Here is a 19,992-nt window from a genome sequence, read left to right as displayed (position 1 = left end):
TACATGAAATGACAATTAAAATTGATGTCGAATATACATACAAAAAAATAATGATCAGAAAGAAGTGGATATAAAAAACTTTACTTCTTATGCATTATTCCGATTGATATTGTACTTTAAATTTGACTGTTACTTTGATTTTGTTGTGCTTTGTGAACGGAAAATGAATAAAATCTAAATCTTCTCAGATCACCCCCACCCACCCCGCCAAAAATGATAAAGATATTTAAAGTCGGCAGGATGAAGGGGGTAAAAGAAAAAAAAAATGTTTTTATTGCATTCAACAAGAGAAACGATGCCGATGCGCGTTTGTTTACGCCTATTTTGAATGATCATGGGTAGATAAAAATACATGGGCATTCATGATAGTACAATACGGCGTAATATGACAAAGATGGCACATAGTATAACATCCTTGTTATTTAAGACCGGTACTAAAGTGATTATACCGAAAACTTAAAAAATTGCCTCTCAGCTGTTTAGAGAAATGGTAAGAGAGAACAAAACTAAAAATATCTAAATATGTCAAATGATAAACATTGTCACAATAAATCGCAACGAAAACTTAATATAAAGCCTTGAGTGTTGAAGTCCAGGGGTGTAATGCCAGGGTATTTAATGGGGCCGCAGGAGGGGGGGGGGATCGCCCACCTGCATGGTGACGTCATATTTCCCTCCGATTGAAAAACAGGGATAATGGAGTTGTACGATTCACATCTTTCTTTTGATACTTTTCCTTCAATTTTCCTCTTTTTCTTTTTTCCCCTTTCTTCTTCTCTTCCTTTTTATTCTCAACAAATCAAATCACAGAGGGTCGAGGTCGCCCCTGGACCCCACATAGCGCAGCGCTACCCCTGTATATATCTATAAGCCTAGACTATAATTAAAATCTAAATCTTTCAAATCAGCGAATAGCAGAAAATCACCTGTGTTCAGGGAAAAATCTACATTAATTTTTATCACGTGATTAACAGGTGCGGATCCAGCTTTCACCAATAGGAGGGGGGTGCGATTTTTTTTCACCCATATCTTCCCCGATCGGCAGCTCCGGCAAAGTTTATTTTTGTTTGTTTCTTTAAAAGGGTAGTCCTTACAGTCACTTCTTAGCTTTATTCTTATAAAACAATGTAATAATCTTATAAGCCCTTTTTTAAATAGTGCGATCGCGAAGCCAGGGGAGTGTTTCATCAACATTTTCACCCGACAAGTTGTCAGATCTGACATCTTTCTCTGATGTTGATTGGCTGAGAGGTATTGTTACTATGGTAACTGTCGGATAAAATGGGACTTGTCCGATAAAACGTCCGACAAGTCCTTTCATGAAACGCCCCCTGAACAAGTTTTTTGAAATTTAAGGTATCTTGTCTTGAAAATTGAACATGATATATAGACAATGTTTGTAACCCTGAACAAATGCGAATGTAACTGGATAATTGATGCGAGTGCGAAGCGCGTTCAAATTATTATACGTTTTTGCCTGATTGAAAAGGGTCCTGTTAAGAACTATTTGCAGTTAGCCACGAAGACAATTCATATTTCAACAATAAAAAAGGGGATTCGCGCGAGCTGAATTTTTTTGGCATTCTGACCTGAAAAAATGAACATTCTAAGCTCTTTTGTAAACATGATAAGAATATAGTTATAGTTATATAACTAAACAATAATTGATGCGAGCGCGAGCTGAAAAAATGAGCTTTAGGCATAAAAAACGGGACACTGTTCGTTTTTTTAAATCATAAAAAGGATGAGTAATTGGGTATCTTCCTACTTTAATAATGCAAGCGCGCGAAGCGCGAGAAGAACATTTTTGATATTCTGATCTGAAACTGGATACTTTAAACAGGTTTTAAATACCGAACTAGCTGCGTATCTCAATATATGCGTGTGCGTGTTTTAGACCTAGAATCTGGGTATTCTGAATACATTTTTTTTATCATGAAAATAAATAATGAGAGCGTGGAGCGCGAGAAGAAAACATTTAATATTTCTATGTGAAAAAAGGGTCAATTTAAATACTTTGTTCAAGCACTGTGTAGGAAAATTTTGAAGTGGACGTGGATTGCACTAAATAAATGATGCGAGCGCGAAGTGCGATCTGATATTTTTTAAATTATCATTTTACCTATCATAGGACCGGGACATTCTAGGGACATGTTGTCATCATATGAAAATGATGACTATCTCCCTCTTCTTAAGCGCGAGATGAAACTTGTCAATATTCCATTCTTTAAAAAGGGGACAATTAAGTTATTAGAAATTCATAAAAATGTTATCTTTTTAATTAATTAAATAAGCCTAATGATAGCGCAAAATTTGTTGATATCAAGGCATGAAAACTGGAAATTTTAACACTTTTGTAATTATGAATATGATGGAAGGGTTGATATAATTCAACAATTAATGCGAGCGCATATCGCGAGCCGAGACTTAAACTTTTTATAACTGTCATAAGGGATTTTACTTAACTCAACAATCAAAATGAGGGTGCGCAGCACAAGCTGATATGTTTTGACAGTCAAACCTGCCAGGGGTATTTTGAGAACTTTATGGAATGCACGAAGACAATTTGCCCAATCAAAATGAAGCAAAGCGCGCAGCGCGAGCTAAAAATGTTGATATTCAGACCATAAAACGGATAGTTTACAGAGCATTTTTTTAAATCAATTTGAAAATCAAAGAAAATAAAGAAAGCCCGACGTCTGAGCTTAAAAATGCTTTGTTATACCTATTGACTTAAAAACTTGACATATTAAGCTCCATATCAGCCTCTAGAGCAAGAAATGTGTCTCATCGAATAGGCAATGCGAGCACGAAGCGTGAGCGAAAATGTTATATATTATGACATGAAAGATTTTTGTTGGTTATATTCCAAGTCTTCCCCTCACCTTATTATCCTCACTCGTCTTCCACCTCTTCTTTTGATCTCCCTTTTCTCTCCTCTTTCTTCCATTTTTCTTCCTTTCTTATTTTTTTGCGCCCCCCCCCCCTTGGACCCGCCTATGCTATGATCCCGGGCTATAAGCCAATCGGATAGGCATCATTTTGTAACGTCTGCGTTCTGCCATGATTTGAAATTACAATTTGGCCGCGAGCAAGACATTGATGTCAAAAAGTATAAATAAAGATAAGAGTTCTGGATTTTCAAAGATTAATTTTGTAACATCACAAGCTAATCTTTTCGAGAGTTTGAACAGATCATCAATTATTATTTCCCCCATTTTCAGCGTTGAGTGTAGACCCCGGAGTTATCAAAAGCCGGGAATTAATTGGGGCATATGTAGTTGTATGGGATGAACACTTATGAAAGGAGCAAAAATTGAATTATTCGCTCCATGACGATAAAATAAAAGATAAACAAACATCTGGAGAAAGAGAGAGAAAGATTGTTACGTAATTCAAAATATTCATTCAATTCTCTTCATTTATGTTCATATCTTTATTTTTTTCTTTTGTTGTCTCTGTTCTTACTCCTCATATGCTTAATATATTCCTTTCCTCATTTTTAAAAATATTTTTCTGCATTCTATCATAACTTTCATTACTGCATTCAACAAAAATATTCAAAAATTGTAGGCTCGGATATATCATATACATGTCTGAGGGAAAAACTGGGCGCCTTGGAAGAAACTAAACACACAGCGGCAACGGCAGCACGGTTATAAACGGTGCATGGGTAACCGTACGAGCCCATCACGACCGGCGCGTCGCGTGCCACTCCTCCTACTCGGTCACTCACACTGCATGCATTCACTCTCGGCGCACCACCACCTGTTTCACCGATCCAGTTAACGTGGAAACCGGCGCGGCATTTCGCTACTAAGGATTCACCCTATCAACGCCATCATCTGAAAGGTATGCAAAGCTCTCATTTTCCATATAAATGTTTTCTGTTACACCTATAGATTGTATATGTAAAACAAGAGGATTTGGGATGTACGGAAAACAACATTTTTAACGCTTTCAGTTTTACTTTTTTGCGATCGTCGGATCTGAGCTGAGTGAGATGCGTGCGTGAGAGAGTGAGATGCATGCTTATTGCAGGGAAGTGTTACCTGCTTATTGTGTGGAGTGCAAGTGATGGTGACATGGGCTGTAGTATGCATGATTGATTGATGGGCTATTGGTATTGAGCTATAAAGCTGACATAAGTATCGCAATGCAACATCGCTTCGGTGTTGGCAAGCAGTGATATCGCAGTTTCACCAGTGAAATTACACGTTTTGGAATTGCATTAACACATCCCAGACCCAGTGAGTGGAGGGATGTAGTCTTATAGATTCATAACTTCATAGATAAATTGTCAAATACCCGAAGCAAAGATAAGAAAATACCTGTTGTGATGTGTTCAAAAGAGCGACGTATTGACTGGTGTAAGAAAAATCACTGTCCAGTGAATTGAGCATTATATAGGTATTTTTTTTAATCCCCCAAAGTGCATGCTGCCAGCCAGGAGGCTCCTAGCTGCTAGCTGGAGAGTAAAAATCACATTCATTAACGTGAGCTAGCTCACATTACTCTTTAGGAGCCTCCTGGCCTTATTATCAGACAGGTATGACGTGAAGAGTATGAGATAAAAGTTTGTTTACTATTGATGGTTAATTGCTCTCGCCACTCTTCTTCTGTGAAGTACAGTCCTGTTCGTAGAGTATAGTCATACTTATAAGCACACATAGGTGGCGGAAGGGGGGACATTTCCCCCTAAATTTGAGATGGGGGATGGTCCCCTCCCCCCTATAGTTTTTGTTGATAACTTTTTTTTTTTTGCTTGTCAAATTTTTTACCTGTGTCCATCCCAAAACTTTGGTGGACCCCCTAATTTTTGGGGGGCTTCCGCCGCCAAAGCACAAGGTAATTGAGTACTTTATATTTTCCCTGTTTTTGTCCCCCACACCCCTTTACATCCTATATTGAAGATTTTTTCAGTTGATATTTTACTATCAATTTATGCTAACTAGGCTTTAAACAATGTAGATAAGACATTAGTATTTTTAGATTAATATTTGTTAATTAAAATTAAAATCTACATGTACATATAAGCCTATTGATATCCAGATCTTGTTTTGTATCATGAACCGTGTATGCCTATTCCATATATTTGAGAATTTTTAAGGGATGGCAGCTCAAAATGACATAATTTTACCAGGTGATAATTTAAGAGCTATTCTAAAGAATGATTTATGGCTGTCAAATACTTGTCTCATTTGCATTTAGCTGATGTTTAAATATTCAGAGGTATGTTGGTAAAATGCTGTTGTAAACACATTCAATTGTGGCTACAAATTGAATTTGAAATACAGTCAGTGTTTGGAAGTTTAATAAAAACGATGCTTATAGTTATATTTTGGAATTTTATTAGTCAGTTTTGACATAACTCACGTTTTTTTAACATAGCAACGACCAGCAATGTAGAAAAATATAGATCTTTTCTAATATTTTACTTAACTGTAAAATCAGATATACACAATTGCGAAGTATGCACATATTTCTTCTTGAAAGCATCGCATGTATCTTTGTGGCAAACTATCATCTTGCTGAAATATAGGAATCTGTTGTAAATTCATTTTCAGTTAGTATTTCCCACGTGCTTGTGTCCAATAAAATGACTACCATAGCATGCAAAGAGTTAACCTACATAACGTCCCCTTGCAAAGGTCATCCAGTCGAAACCAACATGTGTCATTCATTCACAAAACATGAGAGCAATTTTTGACAGGAAACCGAGAAGGGGCCAATTTAAATTGGTAACGGAAAGAAGGGGAAAGCCGACTATGGCAACTGATCCACCCACACAGAATACAACAAGTGGGACTGGGAGGTGCTAGAATTAAAAAAAAAATCAAAATCAGGTGAAGTATCAAAGACAAATCCTTTTTCTTGTGGAAAAGTACCTTCTTAGGTAAATTGCCAATTCGTCCACTGCCAACTCATCTACTCACCACATGGTCTACATTCATTTAGTGTAATGCCATATTCCATCCATCCATCAACATTTTGTCTAACAACCATTTGGTCCAATCATACCTTTTCGTCTATTACCATTTTGTCTAGTAACCAGCTGGTCTCATACCCATTTTCTTTTCATTCATTTTGCACAATTAACACTTAAGTTTAATTAGACCACATGGTATATGGACTAAATGAAAGGAGACCATGTGGTGAGTGGACAAACTAATGGTAGACCAAATGATAGTAGACGAGTTGGCAGTTGGATGAATTGGCATTAGACGAATCAGAAATAAACCCCTTTTTTCACTGCTCCAAGATCTTAATATTATTTCTAGTATACGGTAGTGAAAGCAATATTGAGTTTTACTTGAAAAGTACTTCTATTATGTACCTGCAATTTAATGAATAGGTGGAATTATGAGAAAGAAATAATTTTTTTTCAATATAGATTTTTAATCAAATTTTGACCTTGTGTTTTAGAATCTGATTCTTTTGTTAGATTAATTCCAAATTCAATTCTATCTTTTTTTAATGTAACAAACAGCAGAAATCAAAGTTATAAGAAAAAATATGAAATCTTTTCAGCTCAAAATCATGCAATGATGACTAGACGTCTTAAACCAACTAGCTTTCAAGGTTATCTCCTTTTGAAAAGGCAGCTAATCTCTCCATCCCTTTGACGTAAGACTTAAACTCTGGACCCAGACATTAGCAAAATAAGTATTTACAGTTCATTGGCTGTCTGATAATAGTTTATAGGTTGTTCTATTTATTTAGAGGGTTGATACCTCTTATTGGCAGATTGCATGGAGATAATGCACCACTTAGCAGGAGGGGTCAGAATGGGATTAACCAATTACCAAATAACCTTTATCTGGGTTAGGCGTAAATGGTGTTAAGTGGATCTCTTTGCATAAACTAATATGGGTTCTGACTTGTGCCACACAGTTGCAGTCACATTGGCGAAAGCAACCCCAGACCTCACCAAATTTAGTACAATATTTCCAATGACATGCCATCATAGTTTGGAGTCTGTATAGTTGGTGTGACTGAAGCAGTAATTTCCTAACCTTACAATTTTAGCCTATATTGTACCTGGTCTGTCAGGTGTACAGATGAATGCTATTGTTTTTTCTTTCAAAGTTACAATATAATATTGTGTTTTAATCTTACCCTTGGTTTAGATGGCTAAATTGTTCACCAGGCCATCAAATTTGTTATAGATTGTAATAATCTAGATACATGTACTGTAGCTAAAGTTCAACAACTTGAAATAAGAAGGGTTGGGTTTGTTATCATTATAATCGTTCTTTTTTATTTACTTATTCAAAATAAAAAGATTTGATTTTTATATTGGTACATGTATGTTCTTTTGTATGTAACGCCAGGTTTTATAGCATTTCTGTTTCTGTTGGTGGTAACTCCCGTAGAAACTCAGCAGGACAGCATTTTGTTGGTAAACGCCAAGCTGGTATATATCCAATTACCTTGGAAACATTTTACGTCTAGGTTAATCAGTCATAGTGGCTGACGTAATAGACGACAGATATCACTCTTGGGCCTTTTTATCAAAGTGGAGACAATGGCAGAGTTGGGATTCGAACTCACAACCTTGCTATTATGAGTCTAATGCTCTAACCACTGGACCACACGACCCGTGAAACATTCAAAGAGAATGATATACCTTTCCAGCAAATATGCAAAAGTGCACATAAATATAAATTCGGCCTTCTTGTATGCTGATTATCCTAAAATGTAAAGTGATGCAGTACAATTTACAACAATACAGTGTAAAATAAGGGAAAACCTTCATGGGGCACGGGGCATAGTCCCCCCCCCCCCCCCCCCCGACACCCAAAAGAGCATGTTGAAAATTGAAAAGGAACCCTGGACATTTTCATAGGGTCCAATGTAAGTTGTCATTTTGGCTGTTGAGCTTTGATAGAAACTAAAGTAGTCCTCGAAAGATTTTTTATTAACCTTTCCCAGATTTAAACGATTTCCACACAAGTAACAGGCCTCAGTTTCTCCTCTAATCTCCCCTGTGAAATTAGGAAATCACTATGTTTTGTCGAGATATATTGTTGCCGATCACCCCCACATAATAGGTTGCCACCTTGTACGAGTCCTGCTTGCCTGCACCTGTGGGCGGAACGGTAGTTTTCCGCTCCCTCGTAAGAAGCCCAAGGTGTGGTCCAAGCTATGATGTACCTCATGACTAATATATTTATCTTCCAGTCCTCAATATGAAACAATTGCCTTATATGGCCAAGTCATTATGATGTCATAGGAGCAGTGTGGGAGTTGTTAAGCATGTTTAGAGTATCTTGTATGGATAAGTGTGGGGGCTGTGGAATTTTGTCTGTTTATTTATTTGTTGGGGTCAATAATTGCCCTAATTTGAACAGTATCGATATTTGGGGGTCAGGATTTAATTTTAATATTTATTTTGTGGATAAGTTGGGGGTTGTAGAATTTCATTTTTTTTGGTGGTGGTGTTGGTTTTCAGTGATTACCCTAATTTGAACAATAGTTATATTTGGGGGCCAGAGTTTATGTTAAGCTTTACCAAATAAATATCACTCAATACATGTATGTCTGATGTCATTGGGAATTACATATATTGCTTGTAGATAAGTGTAGAGCCTATGGAATTTAATTCCTTTTTTGTTTTGTCAGTGATATTGTCATAATTTGATTAATATCTTGCGGGTCAGGGTTTATTTTAGATAGCTGGATGTCAATCTGTTTGATGTCATAGTGTCAGTTTAGTCGTTATTTAGCGTGTTTTTGTATCTAGGTATACTTTTCTAATGAAAAGGTTGGGGGCTGTGTGTGGAATTTCATTTTTTTGTGTGTTCGACAATTACCTCCATAATTTGAACAATAGGCCTATTCTTATTACATACAGTATTGCTCGGAATAAAGTTGACACCCTCCCGAGGGGTCACGCACCTACCGCGAGACAGGCGTGAACCAAAAAATTACCGCCAGCCAATTTCACGTGTGAAATTCCCGCGGTAATTCCCGCAGGCCGCTGGCTGAAGAGAGGCCCAATTATCACGTCAAACACGAGATTTTAGTCAGATCTGATCACCATTTGTCCATGTACTTTTCGCCTCAACACTAGACACTTTTTGGTAAAAACAAGACGCAATCTCAAGCGATCCCGATGCGATCCCGTCAGTTTACTGACGGATGTTCTATTGTCACTTGGTCTATTTATCAGATGGGCTAACAACATTATGGCTAAACCCACTTTGTTCAATTCTCTTTTAATCTACCATCCAGTCATTTGCACTTCAAAATATCAACCCGATAGACAGTAGGTTGAAAAACTGCCTCGAGCGCGCGCATCAGAAAAATTCCCGCTAAAAATCCATGTGCCCAGTTCCTGACCGAGTGACCCAGTTATTGTGACATCTTTGGCTTAAAGGACGAGTAGATTCCCTTTCCACTGTTTATTTATGAAGCTAGCTAAAGGTTTATTTTTCAGTGTATATGCTATCAATGACGTCTTCCGTTTAAAAGGAGTAGATAATAATTTATGTCTTTTATTTTTATCTCCTGTTCTTCAATTCTGTAATTTTAATCAGGTACGTATTTCATTCAAAGAACGAATATTTTCATCATTTTTCTATTCATCATTCAAAGAAGAAGATTCGCTTCCCATCATAGGCGGCGGAAGCCAACAAAAATAGGAGGGGTCCACCTGAAATCTTGTGATGGACAGTTAAAAAATTTGACACGAAAAAAAAGGTTATCAACTAAAATTTTAGAGGGGAACCATCCTCCCACCTCAAATTTAGGGGGATCTGTCCCCCCCCCCGCCGCCTATGCTCATCGTTTTCTGTTCATTGTTTTTTTTTATTTTTAATCAGTAATACGTCGTTTATTTAAAGGACGAGTAGATTTGCTAACCATCATATTCTGTTTATCAATTCTGCGTTTTTTGTTTTTAATTTCATCACTTACGTTTTTATTCAAAGTAGATTCGCTTTCCATCATTTTTCTGTTCATGAATTCTGTATTTGTATTTTTCTGTTACGTCCTTCATTTAAAGGACGATTAGATTACCATTATTTTTCTGTTCATTGATTGACTTTTTTTTCATGTAATCGTTACAAAGTCAATTCAAAGGACGAGTTTAATTCAGATTTGAGTTTTATTATGAAGTTATGAAATAGAGATTTTGAATTAAGTCAAAATAATCATACATTTAAATAAACAAAACAACCTATGAGATACGAGATCTACTCAGAATGGAACAGAGATTACTAGATTTGCTAACTATCATTTTCTGTTCATCAATATTTTTGTGTTTTTCCATTACTGACGACTTTTATTCAAAGAACATTCGATTTCAATCATTTTCTGTTCATTTATTCTGTGTTTTTTTTTTCATTCAATCACTTGCGTCTTTTATTCAAAGAACATTCGCTTTCAATCATTTTTCTGTTCAATTCTGTATAGTTTAATTGCATCGTTCACTGCAAGAACGAGTTGATTACCTTCATATCATTTTTTAGTTCCATCAATTCTTTTCATTGTTTCATCAGTTACGTCTTTTATTTAAAGAAAAAAAAAACGCTTTCCCTCATTTTTCTATTCAACGATTCTGTATTTTTATTTTATCTGTTACATCGTTCATTCCAAGAACAAGTAGATTCACTTTCCATCATTCCGACGTTCAGAGGACGAGTATATTTGCTTTCCATTTTCCTGTTCATCAGTTCTGTGTTTTAATTAGTTGTTTATTCGAAGAACTAGTAAATTTGATTTCCATCATTTTCTGTAAAATTCTGTACGTTTATCGGTTACGTCTTTTATTCAAAGATTATTCACTTCCCATCATATTTCATTTTATCGCTATCGATAACACATGATTTTATACCCCAAAAAGATTACTTTTCAATATCATCATTCGTATATTATTTATTCTCATTCAATTCTTATGTCTTTCACTTTGTTTTCTTCCTGTTCTTCTTCTTTACCTTTATCACCTTCATTCGTTCATTCAACATATCATCCGTTGCTTCTCTTGTATCCTTATCTTCTTTATCCTTCATTCCTTCTCCTCGCCGTCGTCTTCTTCCTCCTACTTCTCCCTCTTTTCTCTTCGATCGGCCATCTTGAACCCCCCTTCCCGGAAAAAGAAAACACGCATGTGGCCCTGCTTTAAATGCCTAGCATCAGCAGTTTCTGAAAAATCTTATTCAGTCCCCCCCCCCCCCTGCATCTTCCTTAAATATTTTATATGCCTGTTAGTGTTACTCTGTTCCCTTTCTCCCCGTTCATCATTCCAGCAACAGCCTGCCCCTGTAGGCTATATCGTCTTTTTACGCCCGCCCGTATGAAGGACACACTCGGTGTCCGTCTGTCCGTCCATTCGTTAACTTTTCCTTCTCAACATGATAACTCCAGTTCAACTTCCCGAGGCTTATATTATTGGTGTGTATATGATCCGGGAATTCTATTCCTTTTGAGGTCAATTAAGTCACTACCTTCCAGTTTTCTTGCTTTACCAATATACTCCATTTTCCGTGGCACAAAACATTGACAAAATATCATAAAAATGTTTATGGGAAATGTTAAAATCATATAAAAATGGTTTTCTCATTACTATAAAACATTTCACTTACGTTATAGCTGTAACGTAAAAAAAAACATTTAAAACATAATTCCCTATAAATGTATTTCAGTAATATTAATAAAATGTTGCAATGGTATCTTTTTATGAATTGACTCGTTTTAATCCATGTGCATATCAATTATCTCTTGCTAATATGTTTATGTATATTCATTTTAATGTTGCCCTGTGTATTGTTCGTCTATATAGAACAGACAACCAGGAATTATTGCAATTGTTTCTCTTTTTATCGACAACAGGTGATTTTTATCCAAAATATATGATAGATTTTCAATATCATCCTCATGACCATCATCGTCACCCTCATCAACACTCCGGGCCCCAAAATGCCAACTATATTGGACAATTTGGGGGTGGGTGTTCATGGACTGTCTTAATACATGTTCTTTTCAAACAGTTACACAAAAGATCAGATGTGTAACTTACAGCCTTCTCATTGTTTGCTGTTCTATAATCTTCACACCTCTATTCATTGTCCACAAAAAGCGCGAGACGGTGTAATTAATTGACCCCAGTTAAGTTCACATACAGCTAGGGTTGTTCAATTCAACCACGTTTCAAGAGTAATTAATATACATGTACGAGGACATCATTCCTGATCTTATCTATCTGTCTATATAAATAATGTACACGTTCGATAGGGAAGATTGATACTGAAGAAATAAAACAATGTAAGAGTCTTGTACCGTCATATTATAAACCCCTCAAAAAAGTTCCGCAGCTCAAGTTTGAGTGCTAATAAATTTCTTAGTGTGCCATCATCATATGTAAAAGTGGTATCATTGGAAAGTATGATTATTCCTCTTTACGATCATCTGTCATTTGTAATGCCAGAGTTATCATGAAATACACAGACATGATATTAATATGCAGCAATGTAAAAAATGAAATGTTGCAAAATTCGTTGCCATGTCATGTTTGAGTTCTGCAACTCATACTGCAAATTTTAGTGCTAATAAATTTCTTAATGTGCCATCATCATGTGTAAAAGTGATATCTTTAGAAAGCATGATTATTCTTTACAATCATGTGTCATTTGTCATGCTAGTGTTATCATGAAATACACAGACATGATAATACGCAGCAATGTTAGACATGAAATGTTGCAAAATGCGTCGTTTGCAATAGCGAATTTCCAATTGTTTCGAGGATGGACCGAGTGCATTCACTGTCACCTGCATGGGAAATTCTATAGAAATGGAGACTCTTGTTGGAAATCAATGCATTTTGCAACATTTCACTTCTGACTTTTCTCGATGTTCAGGGTGACTGCATATTCCATGATTACATAATCACAGCAAATGGCATGTCATTGTAAAGAAGAATAATTCAGCTTTCCAAAGATACCAGTTTCATCTTTTATACTTCATTAACCAAAAAGATATCACCCCCAAAACGAGTTGCAAAACTTTTTTTGAGGGGTTTATATGTGTGTCTGATGGAAACGATTGAAGTTAAACAGAAGAAAAGGCGAGATCAGAAAGGAAAGAATGATCTGAATAAATAAAATACTTAAATTTAAAGGTACAAGCCTATAGGCTTGAAAGAGATTGAACAAGAACGGTAGACGAATACAAAGACAATAACAATTGATAGTGAAGACACAAATAAAGAATAGAACATACATGTTTCGAGGTGTCGCACCTCGTCCTCAGCCTGAAAATTATTAACAGTCATTGGTATTTATACAGTTAGGATGTCAAGTATAAATTTCAAGAATGTACATGTAGTTACACACAGTCACTGTCTACCATGTCTGGAGACACTTGCAATCGTCACCCCAATGCTAGTTAGAATGCAATACCCATTGTTTCAAAATTCTCGATACTGCTCAAACAGATTTTCAACTAAAAATAAAAGAAGGACTTTTCATCAAATGGAAACAACCTCAACTAAACCAACAGGTGTGCAATTTCCAAATAATGTTATCCATTTAATTTAACCCACCCCTATCTGATGAATCCATAGAATTTGTATTTTTTTACTGCATTCCATTTAACAATTGAATTCACACCTTGTAATCCTGTGTAACTACATACTTGACATCCTAACTGTATAAATAGCAATGACTATGTTCCGTTTATTAAAATGTTATGTTCTATTCTTTATTTTTGTCTTCAATTTGGTATTGTGCCGTTCTTTTGGAAGTATCGTAATTGATAGTGAATAAAATAGGGGATAGACAAGATATTCAACAAAAATTAAGAGCGATAGAAGAGGACAGGACCTATTGATATAGAGGAATAAAATAACGGGATTGACTTAATTGGCTTAATACATGTTCTATTCAAACAGTTACACAAAAGATCATTGTGTAACTTACAGCCTTCTCATTGTTAGCTGTTCTATAATCTTCACACCTCTATTCATTGTCCACAAAATGCGCGAGACGGTGTAATTAATTGACCCCAGTTAAGTTCACATACAGCTAGGGTTGTTCAATTTAACCACGTTTCAAGAGGAATTAATATACATGTACGAGGACATCATTCCTGATCTTATTGATGCTGAAGAAACAAAACAATGTAAGAGTCTTGTACCGTCATATTATATATGTGTGACTGATGGAAACGATTGAAGTTAAAGAGAAGAAAAGGCGAGATCAGAGAGGAAAGAATGATCTGAATAAATAAAATACTTAAGGTATAGGCCTATATGCTTGAAAGAGATAGAACAAGAACGGTAGAGGAATACAAGACAATAACAATTGATAGTGAAGACACAAATAAAGAATAGGACATACATGTTTCGAGGTGTCGCACCTCATCCTCAGCCTGAAAATTATTAACAGAGTCATAGGTATTTATACAGTTAGGATGTCAAGTATAAATTTCAAGAATGTACATGTAGTTACACACAGTCACTGTCTACCATGTCTGGAGACACTTGCAATCGTCACCCCAATGCTAGTTAGAATGAAATACCCATTGTTTCAAAATTCTCGATACTGCTCAAACAGATTTTCAACTAAAAAGAAAAGAAGGGCTTTTCATCAAATGGAAACAACCTCAACTAAACCAACAGGTGTGCAATTTCCAAATAATGTTATCCATTTAATTTAACCCACCCCTATCTGATGAATCCATAGACTTTTTTTTACTGCATTCCATTGAACAATTGAATTCACACCTTATAATCCTGTGTAACTACATTCTTGAAATTTATAATTGACATCCTAACAGTATAAATAGCAATGACTCTGTTAATAATTTTCAGGCTGAGGATGAGGTGCGACACCTCGGAACATGTTCGTTTATTAAAATGTTATGTTCTATTCTTTATTTTTGTCTTCAATTTGGTATCGTGCCGTTCTTTTGGAAGTATCATAATTGATAGTGAATAAAATAGGGGATAGACAAGATATTCAACAAAAATTAAGAGCGATAGAAGAGGACAGGAACTATTGATATTGAGGAATAAAATAAAGGGATCGTCTTAATAGAGATTAAGAGAAATTAAGATATAGATAGCAGGCGTATGTGTACGTGTGGTTACAAGAGAGGTTGATACTGACTGATGAAATCAAATGATGGATAAATTAGAAGAACTGATGATTGAAGAAATAGAAATAACCCACCCCTCACCTAGTCTGCTGGGCAAACCCTTCACTCGAAATAAGGGTCTGAATGTGCAGCCTACTCATGCCTTGTGTACTGAAGGCTCTCTCGCTCAGGATTGAAACAGCAAGTTTTGTATGTGCTAGTCTTTGCGTGGAGGCACACTTGTTCCAATGAGGGTCTGTGCCTGCAAACTACCCCTCACCCATGATGATGCCAGGTCGTCCTCGACTATACCCGATGTTCAAACTATAACTATGTTGTGCATTAGATTAATAAGGTAAGTTTATCTTTCCACATTTCTAGCTGATTGATTTATTTTATTTTTTTCATTCTTACACATTCATGAAAAACGTACTGCGAAATTTAATGTCACTTCATTGGATATATTTCTTTATTTAATTTATGTATACTGCCACTTCCTGACTCGTTTCCATTGTTTTATTGCTTGGTTTTCCCTCATTCGCTCCGTCAATCATTTTAATCACAGCATCACTATTGAAGTTTAGGGGTGGATCCAACTTTTTCAACGGGGGGGGGGGGTATGCTTATTCAGTAAAATCTTACAAGTTGAAAAAAAAATGTGTTTCACTCCCAAATGAAGGTAATATATGCCACGAAAAGTCTGAACATTCTTAACAGAACGGAAACACGCAATGACAAGCTCGGTCGCTTTTCTCACTTCAATTTTTTTTTATTTTATGCATCTCCCCCCCCCCCCCGAAAAAAAATTCTGCATATAACCAAGGGTCAGGTCACTTACGTATGTCCGTTATTTTACCACAATAAATGTTTTAATGGTTCTCGATGGAGAGGGTGCTACCCCCCCCCCCCCCCCCCCCCGTTCCTCTACAGCTCAAATTCACTTTTTTTTATCTCGAAGTTTCGATTTCAAATGGGATTTTCAATTTCAGAAACATTTTCCTTAGTAATTGTTCCCATCCTTTATATTAAAAGCTCTCGCTATGCCTCTTAGAACTTTTTTTGTCGTATTTCTCAGTGATATTAGGCATAATCTATTCAGTCTACTCCTAAATCATACCATAATTAAGAGAAAAACCCATCTCGTGCGAGTACTCGTTAGCGCTTTTGCAGATACCGTACCATACCAGCGAGCTCGAAAGAAAATCAGATTGCCCGAACTAAGTTACAACAAAATCACCAAATAGAAAGTATTTCGTGCTTTTGTGCTATCCCAGTGATTGTTACTGAACCTAAACTCATTTTCTTCAGTTAAATGATACAGGTATTGTATTTTTTAATGATGGACGTCCATTTTAGAGACAAAATCGGAATATTATGCACTGTCACTGTCTTCTCGGCCTCTGCTCACAATGTACGGTAACCGGTACCGTATACTAGTAGTACAGTAGCTAGCTAAACTCGTACTAGTGGTTTGACGTAGTGACACTGACAGTGATTGTAGCTAGCTACATGTAGTTACTTAGTACTAGCCTTGTACACTTCTTCAAAAGACTTTACCAAATTAGGCCTAACGTTGATCGTATACCCATATATGCTTACTCTCGGGCTTACTCTGTCGTTGTCGCAATGCAGATATCGCCGAGTGAGGGATAAGCACAAACAAGCCTTCACAAAGCACAAGCAAATGTTTATTCCGGCACTAAAACTTAACTGAAGACATTCATACTTACAGTTAATTGTCATGATGTTAATCAGGACAATTTAATTCATTGTCTGACTTCAGTGGTTCATCTTTGTGCCTTCAGGATAATATGATCCACCGTTGGGTCTTAGTTAAGACCAAATATTTACTTATTGACAAATATACACCTTTATTTGTTTATTAGAACATTCAGGTACAAAAGATCAGCATAAAATTGTTTTTCATCAATGACCAAAGGAAAACATAAAAACTATAAATCATCATATAATACATGAAAATATAGTCAAAATTTAAGTCAAAAAAAGACAAAGATAACAATACTTGGTAACAGACGGTAGATAAATATTGTGATTATACGAATCAAACTAATATCTATATATCAAATTAAATACATGTATCTAAGGAACGATAAGGCAAGGGAAAAGTGAGTCGAGCAAACATTAGTCTAAAAATGTAGACCCACATCAGCAGTGTGTGTACCTCAGCTGATTCAACGAGTCTGCATAGCAGACTATGTCTACGGAGGCTGCAGAAGCTTCGCTCGACCTTTCAGGCTGGTTTCCTGTGCAAACCAGCACCTCACGAGCCATTATGCCATGGTAACATTTGTTCCACGGCGGCCGTACGGCGAGTCGAAAACAGCCGTTTTAACATTTTTTTGTCCAACTACATATTGGTGGTTTGAATCAAAATGGATAAAACGGCTGTTTTCGACTCGCCGTACGGCCGCCGTGGAACAAATGTGACCATGGTATAAGCAAGCATTGGCGTACCTACGGCGGGGGGGGGGGTCAGATGGGAGAGACCGAGAGAGTGCCCCCCCCCCTGACGAGCGACACACAGATGGCCTGCTACTTTGGTCTTGAATTTTATTTTTTTTTGCTTGTAAATTTTTTTTCTGATACGAAATCCTTTATTTGTGGTTGAAGACTTTTTGGCTGGCCAAAATTTTTCCTGATACGAAATCCTTCATTTGTTCTTGTAGACTTTTTTTTTGGTTGCTTGTCAATTTTTTTGGGCGGACGAATTTGCCCTCCCCCTTGCTGGAAAATCTGAGGTACGCCACTGCGAGCAAGAGAGATGACAGCAGACAATGACAGAGGTGACGTGAATCAGTGAGAGGAGAGAATATAAAAACAATTCTGAAAACTATCATTCAAACAATGAAAGATTAATTAAACTTTAAGAAGATATATGCATATTATGACGATCCGGTGACAATAAATTGACACTTAAAAATATTTTATCTTTGTTCATCCATTAACACCAGCTTGAACGTCGGATAATATTGAATATAGAGCTTTGCAATATTACACCAAAAAAGTCAAAAGGATTAAAGAATGGAGGAAAAAAAGATAGGGATCGAGGGAGAAGTGACCTGAGATATTGATTCAGTAAAAATTTAATGAGTGAGACATGGGTCAAATGGAAATATATCAACATAAAAAACGATAAAAATAGAATATGAGGAAACAAGGGAAAAACAACACTGATTATAATTAAGCATGAGTAATCATTATTCGTGGTGCAATCATTTAATATGCCTTGTACGTGCTGTGTTTTTGTGACTTGATCGAGTGGTGGGAGAAACAAAGTAGTTTATCATTCCTTATATCATAATAACGGCAGGAGGATTGTTGGGCAATAATGCACTGAAAATATTAAAATTAAATAATTATAGTTGCGAACAAGTGAGAGAATGACGATAAAGGAATGTAAGAAATTAAAGGAAATAGACGATAGGTCTGTTTTTTCCAGCCTCGGTGTCTCTTGCTCAATCTAACCACCCCGCCCCCACGCCCTCTCTATCCATTATCTAATGCTCTCTCTCCCTCTCTCTTGATCATTCCCCGTCTCTCGTATCTGTCGCTCTCTCCTCTTGCTCGACTCTGTCCCTCCGTTATTGGGTGCTCCCTTTTTCTTGTAACTATTTACAACTTATCCCAGAAAGTACATGATCTCATCTCGACCCGACTTTCGTTCAAAGAAGTTCAGAAAGATGACAATTTGAGGGCGATGACACGAGCGTGCATTAAAATTGTGCACTGGCGCAAAGCTAAACATCAAGCCATGACATTTTTGTTTGGGTTTCGAGGAGATCGAGACGGCATCTTACGGCAATAAGTTGCTGTATTGTAATTTCGAGAGAGACATCGCGGCAAGTCAGGAGGGCTAATTTGAACCATGTGAGTTGTCTAAATTGTGACATTTTATTATCAACATAAGATCGTCCCTCCTTCTGCGGTATTACCGCGGTAATACACGAGATTTTTATTTAAAAAATCTCGTGGTAATTACCGCCGTAATTTCTCTTGACAGGAGACTCCCGCCGATGGGAATTTGCTGGTGGTAATCGCGCGGTACCCGATCTCCCGTCGACTTACGCGGTACAGCGCGGTAATGTGTCAACTTTATTCCGAGCAATACTGTTCTTATTACAGAGGTCAGGGTGTGATTTTAGCGTACCATTTGTCAATCTGTCTGACGTCATAGTGTCAGTTCATACGAAAGTTAATTATTTAGCATATTTTAGCCTGAAGTGTGGGGGTTGTCATGTTTATTTTAAGAATTTTCTAGTTGTCTATGAATTTAACTTGCTATTTTAGAGGTCAGGGTTGATAGGCTTGAATCAGTTGCCAATCAGGTTGGAATTGTCCATTTTGTCTCGAGTTTGTTGCCTATACATGTATTTACCTTTAAAAAGGAATGTTCTTATATGAATATTGCCTATAGCCAGAAATATAAGTAGGCCTACCACCGATTAAACTTTGTACATGTACAAGAAAAGCATCCATATTCTATTTTTGACACGATAATGAATGGTGTTTTGTTATAGCAATTAAGGTTGATCATATTCCTTTTTGTAAGTTTTGGGCAAAGAAAATTATGTGAAAGACACAAATGTAACATTCTATAAAAATCTTTGCTTTGTGTTTAATAGCATTTGTCACAAACAAACATTATTGGCATTATGTCACTATATACTTCAAATTGACCAAATACACAGAAGAGGTATTAAAAGACTTTATTGGTTGAGTGAGTGTTTTGTTCTCTTTTCACTCCTAAAGATCATGATCTTGTCATGAAAAGTTTGCAAATATCTTTTGTTCGAACATTCCAGCATTTTTTTCTCTCGTTCTTTTCAGCCTGGCTTGGTCATTCTTAACTCAACATTGTACTATTCAATGGAAACTGTTTACCTGACGATTTTG

General features: G+C 36.5%; 1 long non-coding RNA gene across 1 annotated transcript; it reads left to right on the top strand.

Moving 5' to 3' along the window:
• The first annotated feature begins 3,607 nt into the window (after positions 1-3,607).
• On the top strand, positions 3,608-19,425 carry LOC121431781. The gene is made up of 3 exons (XR_005972163.1): positions 3,608-3,852; positions 3,903-3,905; positions 19,414-19,425. It is a non-coding gene; the product is annotated as an uncharacterized LOC121431781 (long non-coding RNA).
• Positions 19,426-19,992: the final 567 nt, after the last annotated feature.

Source organism: Lytechinus variegatus, chromosome 18 (assembly GCF_018143015.1).
Source record: "Lytechinus variegatus isolate NC3 chromosome 18, Lvar_3.0, whole genome shotgun sequence".
NCBI classification, from domain to species: domain Eukaryota; kingdom Metazoa; phylum Echinodermata; class Echinoidea; order Temnopleuroida; family Toxopneustidae; genus Lytechinus; species Lytechinus variegatus.
The sequence above is the reverse complement of the archived record's forward strand: the minus strand, read 5'-3'. Positions and strand labels throughout refer to the sequence as shown.